General features: G+C 34.5%; 1 long non-coding RNA gene across 3 annotated transcripts; it reads left to right on the top strand.

The window, feature by feature from the left end:
* The first annotated feature begins 4,603 nt into the window (after window positions 1-4,603).
* Window positions 4,604-8,511, top strand: LOC145792565 (uncharacterized). 3 transcript variants are annotated; one of them, XR_014331927.1, is made up of 7 exons: window positions 4,604-5,065; window positions 5,366-5,430; window positions 5,654-5,744; window positions 6,829-7,074; window positions 7,664-7,797; window positions 8,072-8,141; window positions 8,316-8,511. It is a non-coding gene; the product is annotated as an uncharacterized LOC145792565 (long non-coding RNA). The 3 variants fall into 3 exon arrangements; XR_014331926.1 differs by having other exon boundaries at window positions 8,085-8,141; XR_014331925.1 differs by lacking the exon at window positions 8,072-8,141.
* Window positions 8,512-9,148: the final 637 nt, after the last annotated feature.

Here is a 9,148-nt window from a genome sequence, read left to right on the forward strand (position 1 = left end):
TCAAACCCCTTCGTATTTGTAGAACCGCAACTGAACCCCTTTGTATTTGCAGATCGATTCATGTATTCGTAGATCGATTAAAGTATTATTCACTCTCAGTCTTGCTCTCTCTCTCTCTAAACCGTTGATTTCACTCTCTCTCGCTTCAAACCCCTTTGTTTTAGAGACAACCCTTCATATTTGTAGAACCGTAGCTGAACCCCTTCGTATTTGTAGATCGATTCAAGTATTCATAGATCGATTCAAGCCTCTTCTCTAGCTCATGTTCGCGTTCGCGTTCGCAGCTCTTCTTCATAGTAAGTGTTGATCAGTCTCATCTCTATCTTCTTACTGACGGAATCATTCGATTCAAGTATGCTAGGTTTCATCTACTTTATCATTCTTAGATCAAATTGAAGATCTATTGATTCGATTCAAGTATGGTAGGTTTCGATTGAAGATCTATATGTGTATTGTAGATGTTAAAATTGAACACAAAATACATACATATATATGAATAGATTGACAATTTTTTTTAAAAATAGATCTCAATAAGAAACTCTGTAACCTTTTATATATTCATATGGATTATATGTTGAATTATGTATCAAATGAGCACGGCCAAGTTCAAAAACTAGCTATGTTTGCTTAAAACAACGGATTGGAATTCACTGAAGTGAGGGTTTCACTTAATAGTTTATTAAATTTGATTATTTCAGCCCTTTGATGTTTTATTAGAGTGCTTGTCTTCAACTAATAGATTTGTTTGATGATGAGAAATTTGTAGCAAGTTGTGATGCTGCATCATAGCCCTTTTAAGACTTCATTCATGAAGAAAAATAGAAGATAGTCATATATATAGCATATTTTCAGATGACAGTGAAACCTATTTTCACTCATGTTACAGAACTTCCTGGGATTGCTGGTTGGTTGGTAAGTTATTGTCATGTTTCATGTGCAACGATTACTTGGACACGTCTCTCTCATTTTTCTTTTAATTATCTTTGAATGATATATTCATATATATAGCATATAATAAATATATACAAAATTATATATTTTATGTGTGTCCTTCATGTGTCATGTCCTATATTTTTTGAAAATTGTTGTATTGGCATGTTCGTGTCATATCACTTGTCTGTGTTCATGCTTCTTAGAATCTTAGGTAGGCAATAAGGGATAGAAACATGCCACAATGTCAAAAAAGTGGCTGAATGGTGTATTCGTCAAGTGATTCCTATAATGAACTTGAAGTGATTCCTATAATTGCAAGTTTTGCTCCAAAGTATTTTATTTTTTTAAGCTAAAAAGCCATTCCATCTATTATTTGAATATATTGAATTTTGTCTCTGTCTTTGCATTTGGTTTGTGGATACGTAGGTAGCTGCTAGATGGAACTCCACCACACCTGGAGATCCAAAGTAGAAAATATCAGTGTTTTATGCAAATCACTGATTGGAGATCATCATTTTCATTTAGAATTATCAAATTACAATGTTTAGCAGTTTCAGGAGCTGAAAACAATATTTTCCAGCACTGGATTCTAATGGCTTTATTTCACTCTTGATTTTTGAATTTAAGATATTTACCTTTTATTTCATTCTATTAGATTCAGAGTCTTTTCTGGAACCATTTCTTTACCTCCCTAGCAGTGTGTAGCTTTTTATACACCAGTTGTACATGGTTGTGCATCTGTTTTGATGTCTTTAAAGACAAACACTACTTTGATTATCTGGAAAATTAGATGCTCTAGGTTGTTATGCTTTATTTTGTACTTTTACTCGCTTACGATATTTCTTTAGCAGCCTGTGAGTTCCCTATTCTGGAGCCCCTTCTCACTTCAGCAGCTTGTCCTTTATTTCACTTTGTCCCGATATGCATTTTGTTGCAGGTTTCATGAGTCTTATCTGAATTTAGAAACCCTTGCCTTGCTCTTCTCTAAGGCCAGTAAACATGAAGGAAGAAAATCTTGCTATTGCTAATGTTGGGAAGCCTACTGTTAGAATGACACGAGCTCGAGCTGCTGCTTGTCATGCATTTGGAGGGATTCCACCTTCAGAAGCACTGAAGCAGCAAGGTCAAAAGCAAGTTTTACGGACAAGTTCAAAAAGAGCAGCTTTAGATGAGATGAATAGCAGTGCTTCTGCTGCTGCACCTGTTCAGCATAAGAGGAGGGCAGTGCTTAAGGATGTCACAAATGTTTGCTGTGAAAATTCCTATAAAAACTGCCCCATTGCAGCTAAAATTCCGGTTTGTACACTACCCTTTTGCTGAATTTATATAATTAATGTAAGAAATTATTGTAAATTGAAAGAAAATTAAATAAGAAAGTATGTTTGTTCCTCATTAACAGATGTAAAAAATGGTTGCTTTAATGCGCAAAAAAAAATGAAATGTTGAATCGTTGATAGATATTTTGATTGCCCGAGCATATAAAAGCATTACCAAAAAATTGGGATAGTTGAGTTGAGCAGCATTTCTGAGTATAGAGAAGACTAAATTGGTTATTGAACTTCCGGTCATTGACAACAATAACTAGAACAGAGTCAAAAGTTCATCGTGACCATGAACTTTCCCACTCAAATATCTGAATTTAATTGTTAGATTTGCTGGATGGCTTAGACTTTCTGCTACAAATGTTATTAATTTTTCTTTACTAAAATCGTTACATGACCTCTGTTAAACTTGAAGGCCCAAGATTGGAGGATTTAACCTCAAGTTGCTTTTGTATGCTAACAAGTGTTACACTTTTCTGAATTTTTATCTTTATCATTGCTTTTATAACTTCAGATATTCGGTTAATATGAAAATGTTACCTATTCATCTATTTTCTTCTATTACAAAGAGATATATTTCATCCCTTCTATTTAATTTTTTCTACTGCATTTATTTTATGGTTTCTAAGCTCGTAAAACTAGGCACATATTTGTGTAATGTTTTCATCATTTGTCATTACAATAAATGAATGATTGGAGCACCATTGCATTTTGGCAACATGACCTGCACAAATTTGTAGCTTTTGGTGCACATGATTTCCCTACCCTGGTGGGAAGGGTATTCTTGATTCCATCACAGTTTTTCAAGGTGATCTCATTTCTAATACATTCAGGCATATCATTCTATGTTAGTTATTTCATATTCTCTCATTTGATGCTAGGGAAAAAAAATATAATTATGTTTTATTTAATTTCGGTTGGATACCAGTGTTTTTTTAGTTGTAGCTTATCTGCTGTTAAGATAACCTGCTCTGCTTATTGTTGTAAATATGTCTTAACTTGTTTTCTCTTGTTTTTTTGGTGACAGGCGAGAAATTTTCGTTTTCCACTGTGGCCTTGTATATGTTTCAGAACCAGGGTATGTCTATCCTTATCATGTGAATTTAGATTGATGCTTGAATTCTATTCTTATTCAAATCTTGTTACATACTGCATTGGCTGTGCATATATTGGTTAAATTTCTGTGTTTAGTACAAGTCATTTGTGGCAACACGGGAGGCTGTTGTCACCATTTGATATCTAGAGCAGAGAGATCACCTTGAATTTTCTGTTACAATCTCTCATTGGAAATAGTTGTGTGCTTACCAATTTCAGATATATGCTTTTTAGAGCTGGAGTTCCTCGGCATGCCATTATTAAAAAGTTTGGAGGTAAGGAAATATCACAACTTGAGGATCTGATTTCTGTACTTAGCAATTTTGTTGAAGTTCTTGCTGCTCAGCAAAGCCCAGAGAACCCCAATTGGTTCCAGGTAGTATACAATCTAAACTCTAAACCTTCCAGTCTTATACTATGCAGCAGCTTTTCATTTCTGTGAGATTCCATTTAAAGTTGACAATTTGTTTGTATACCATTAGTGCTGGCATTTTCTGTGCATTTGATAGATGAGTTATGCACATGCATTAAGATGAAAGTTTAATTGTGTCCTCTTTAATATGCTAGACCAAAATTACCAAGTTCAGATCATCCTGATAATTGAAATTAAATCATTCCTGATTTATCTTGCAAGTGTCCTTAAGAATTGGACTAGTTCGACGAACACCATTTATGTTATTGCAAGTGTCAACTATTATGGTTTGATGCAAATATTTGTCAATCTATTGAGTGATCAGTAGTTATTTATTTGGTTTAGACATGTATTTGGAATAGAGTAGTACTAGTAGAGTCAAAACCTGCTTTGTGGAACTAGAGATTGCAAATGGTTCTAGCTAATTTTTAGGAGTTAAGTTTGTGAATCTTTTGGTTCATCAACACAACTTGATGGTCTCTGAATAATGAATTTTCTGGATTCAAACATTAGGATTGAAATTGATTGTTTACAAGCTCTGTCAAATCATATGGTTTGGACCATGAATTGGAAAACACGTGTCCATGTTCCCACATATTTTTCTACTAACAGATGTGTTTGATAATTGAGGAATACTAGTTTCTTTTTGGTTTTTAGATGTTTTTAGATTTTAGACTATTACAAAGAGGCTTCTAATTGTTGCTACCAACAGCTAATGAGTAAAGCTTAAGTTTGTTTTGTTTACTAGTCACTTGGTATCTAAGACCAGTGAAGATTACAGATTCTGATTTGTGAAGTCACAATTATTATAAACTTATTACTATCTGATAGATGCATAAAAATTGTGCTCATCACTTTTATGCAGGACATCTCATACAATTTAATGACCCTAGACACATACCCAATATAAATAAATAAATAAAATGGATCATGAGCCACTTGCATGAACCTTATTGAAAACCCGAGGTATGTCGTGAAAAATAGCCACGGCATATCATATAGTTCTATTTCTTGATTCATACTCATGCCTGGAAAATAGTTTGTTTAGTACTAGCTGTTGCCTAGAGTGATTAGCCTCACAATCATTTCTTTAAATTCCATGATATATATTTAATTGGCTCTCCTCAATTACAGGATCCGTTATCTTCTTCTTGCTAGAATGTTACGATTAATTAGGCTCTTGATGCAAGTCCAGCGGTACCATGCCTTTGTTGCCACGTTTTTTACCCTCATACCAAGTTTGATGCCATTTATGGGCATCATATTTTGCATTCTATGCATCTATTGCTCTCTTGGTTTATAGGTAAAACAAGTTCTATCTTCACCTGCTTCCATTTTGTTCTCTTGGCTTTTGTGTGTAGAGACAGTTTTTCATGTGGCCTTTGTCGTCCTAAATTTCTGCTTAGTTATGCTTAACATTTCTGACATCTTTCACTTTCAGAACAAAACATGGAACTCCTTATTCACCTAATTTGAATTCCAAGTCATGTCAAAAGCTTTCATGTGGTCTTCAATTTTATTTCTTTTTAGTTGACTGATTGTCTTTGTCTGTGGTATAAAATTTAACATAATTAGTCTTTCATGTGTCTTCTTTTGCTTGCAGATATTTGGTGGTCTAGTCAATGCCGGGAACCCCAAATTAGAAGGAACAGATCTTTCTGATAATGAGTATCCTATGCCATTAAGTTAAGAGTATTTTAATACACCTTATGGGACATGCGTTATTCAATCCATAGTTGTTTTTGATAGAATATTAATGATTTACCTACATTTACCAAAGACCTACATCTCCAAGAGCTGACATTGTTATTTTCCTGTTCATTGCACTTTCTAAGGTGTTGTCTATGAGTTAAATTTTAGTTTTGTGACTCAGTTTTCTTGACAAAGGAAGCTACCTACTTTTCAATTTCAATGACTACCCAAATGGAATGGTGACACTTTTCAATTTACTAATAATGGGAAACTGACAAGCCTGGATGCAGGTAACACTAATCTGTCACGATCATCTATATCTTCTCTTCATTCATACTGCTCTGTGCATGACTGAAGAATATGTCAACTTGTCTTTCCAGTTCACTTGTGATTTATGTTTACCTAGTTAACTAGTGAAAATTATGCCCTTTGTGGCTTGTTCTTATTTGTTCCATATCCTTTCTAGCAAACAAAGGTTTTGGTGCCTTGTTTATCTTGAGCTAACAATTAATCAGGATGGTGCACCTTGCAGAATATACAAAATTGTGTTTCCCACAGGACTAATTAGCGTTGGAGATGCTCAATATGATTGACTTTGTACTTTTCTTTTGATAATAGAAAACAAAGTTTGGCTTGAGTTGCTTGCCTAATGGATTACTTGTGTCAATAGATATGTCTAGACCAACTACCCAGTCTAACGATGAAATAGAAAAGCAAAAATATTGCTGATACTGTAAATAAAACATGGTGGAAGCCAAGCTAATTTGGTGTTACACTGTTACTTTTCTATAAAAGATCAAATTAAATTCTCTGAAGCCTGCTTCTAATGCCTCTCTTTGACTAAAAATTGAGTAGACTCCTTTTGACAGCTTGACTTGGTTTGACTGTGTTGGGCTGGAAATCCTACCCATCTCATCATAAGAAAGGTGTGGTAAAAATGTTTTGTGCTCATCTCATTAGGTGGTTCTCTAGATGGATTTGAATGGAACTTCTTTATTCCGTGTTAACAATTATATTATAATTCATTTTCTGTAGCTCTGAATGAAGATGTTCAATTATTTGATACCTTTAACAAGTTATCATGATGTATCAGCAGATATCTTACAATATTCCAGATATGCCAACAAATGATATTACAAAAATCCGAAGCTCTCAGTTTTATTTGGATACCAGATTGGCCAAAAAATTGTTATGGATTCATTTGATGCTGTTTAATTCATGTGATGCCTAGTGGAATGCATGATATATTTTGATTTTGAGATGCGCAACTTTCACCACCTATGGCCTTTCTCTTCACAATATTGCCCACTGCAGTCTGTAAATTTGCTGCTTGAATATATGGAAAACATTGTTTTGTTCTGCTGGTATGTGCAGAGAGATCTGAGCAGTTGGACTGGGATACACGGCTAAATATCATCATGGGAGCTGCAAAAGGGCTGGCATACTTGCACCATGATTGTTCCCCATGAATTATATATCGTGACATAAAGTCAAGTAACATTTTGCTTGATGGGAATTTTGAGGCTCGAGTATCTGACTTTGGATTAGCCAAATTATTAGAAGATGAGGAATCTCACATTACGACTATTGTAGCTGGAACATTTGGGTATCTGGCTCCAGGTAAGGCAATTTAAATTACAGCTGACACTCAAATGCTCAAAACTTTATTATTGAGATTGTTAGTGGGGAATACTACTCTTGATGTTGGTTTCACTAAGACTGATGTGGGGCAGTCTGATAGGTGGGTTTGAGGTTACCCTGCCTAATTACATAATAAAATTGGGAAAGCAAACTAGATGACATGAGGATAAAATAGGACTCAAATAAAACCAAAATTCAACCATACGAGGTCCTAACTGGATATCCTGACTTGATATCAATAAATTTTCAAATTTTGCTGCTTCTTTAAATTCACTTTTTTTTTAATGGTCTGCATCAAAGTTGTCAGGAAGATGCATTAGTTACGATTTTGAGAAAGAAAAGAATAATGTGGGTGCCTTCTGGGTTTAAGATATTGAACAATGTTACCCCATATGATAAAATCTGCTGTTTCAGTTTTTGACTTTCAATTGAACTTGAGAAGCAGCAGGCATGTGGAGCACTGGCCCAAGTTTTTTCTATTTTGTAACGCTGTAGTATAGCTACTGTGATTTTGGTATAAGCATTCAAAGTAGTCTATTCTGAATTGAGTGTATTACTTCACTGGAAGAATAAATGCAAAGCGGTAGAGCAACAGAAAAGACTGATGTTTATAGTTTTGGGGTTCTGGTTCTTGAAGTAGTGAGTGGAAAGCGACCCACTGATGCAGCATTTATTGAGAAGGGCTTCAACATTGTTGGCTGGGTACTTCTCTTCCCTACACGTGTTTACACTGCTTTCATTCAAATATGTATGACATGATTGTGGAGCTCACAAGGCGAATTAAGCCTCTTATTTTCCTTGATTAATGATTTCATATGAATCTTCAGAAGATCAGAGGTTCCAGCCTCCAGATCACCAATCTCTTGTTTTGAAGGAAAAAAAACAGTATTCCAGAGATGATGTTAATTTAATAGATAATAGTGAGTTCACTTGGTACAGTTTATAGCACCTTGACATGACTGACTTTAAATGTCAGGACAAAATGTCAGGACAATCACCAAAGATCATCTTCAAAAGTATATATCCACACACACACATCCAGAATGGTAGGTGGTGTCATAAAGTTATGAGCATTTTGTCTGTTCATAATTTATTGCTAGTTCTATTTAGTTGTTAACATGTTGGCTTCACCTTCATTCATCTATCAATTATTCAATGCCGTCAATTTACTTTCTTGAAGTCCTAAATATTGGGTGTTCTACCTGGAGCTACTATTCTAGGTAATTGTTGCTTCTGGAGCTGTGAACCATGAGGACCTTGTTGAGCAAGTGAAGAAGTTGTTTACCAAATTGTCATCGGATCCAACCACAACTTCTGAATTAGTTGCCAAAGGGCCAGCAATTTTTTCAGGATTTTGTGTTAAAATCCTTTGGTTTTTTATTTCTCTTATTTTTTCTTTTTTTCCTCGGATCTGATAGTGGGTGTTTTGGTTCACTTCTTATTTTTGTATTAAATGGGGGAGTGGTGAGAGAGAGAGGAGGGTAATGTTATTTTGTGGCTTTGTATATAAAGGTAGTAATTTTTTGATTGAAAATTGTGAATTCAATTTTTGGATATGTTATTTTGTGGGAAAATTAATGTTATATTAAATTGAATGCGAAAGTGAATTAATGCTATATTTGTTATTTGAATGGGAGTTATTATTTCATATTAGTGTTATTTAGTTTTATTATTGGTGTTCTTTTAGTTCAATCACATAAAATTAACACAATTTCAAAACCAAAAAAAAAAGAAAGAAAAAAGAAATATAAGACGGCGTTTTTAAAATGCCACTATGACGGTTGGAATTTTTAAAATTAAAAAAAACCTATGAAGGTGTTTAAAAACGTCGCTAAAATCATAGTGACGTCACAGTATTGTTAGGGCAGGACATTTGGCGGCGTTTTTAAAAACGCCGCCTATACTAATACAGCGACGTTTTCAAAACGCCATAAAGTTATAGCGACGGCCGCGTCGTCGGCGTTTGGTACTAAACGTCACAAAAATAATTAGCGACGTTTTTGATACCTATAGCGGCGTTTTTTAAATGCCGCTAAAAGCCTACTTTCCAGCA

The sequence above is a fragment of the Camellia sinensis genome, chromosome 6 (assembly GCF_055761805.1).
Source record: "Camellia sinensis isolate YWXY chromosome 6, ASM5576180v1, whole genome shotgun sequence".
NCBI classification, from domain to species: domain Eukaryota; kingdom Viridiplantae; phylum Streptophyta; class Magnoliopsida; order Ericales; family Theaceae; genus Camellia; species Camellia sinensis.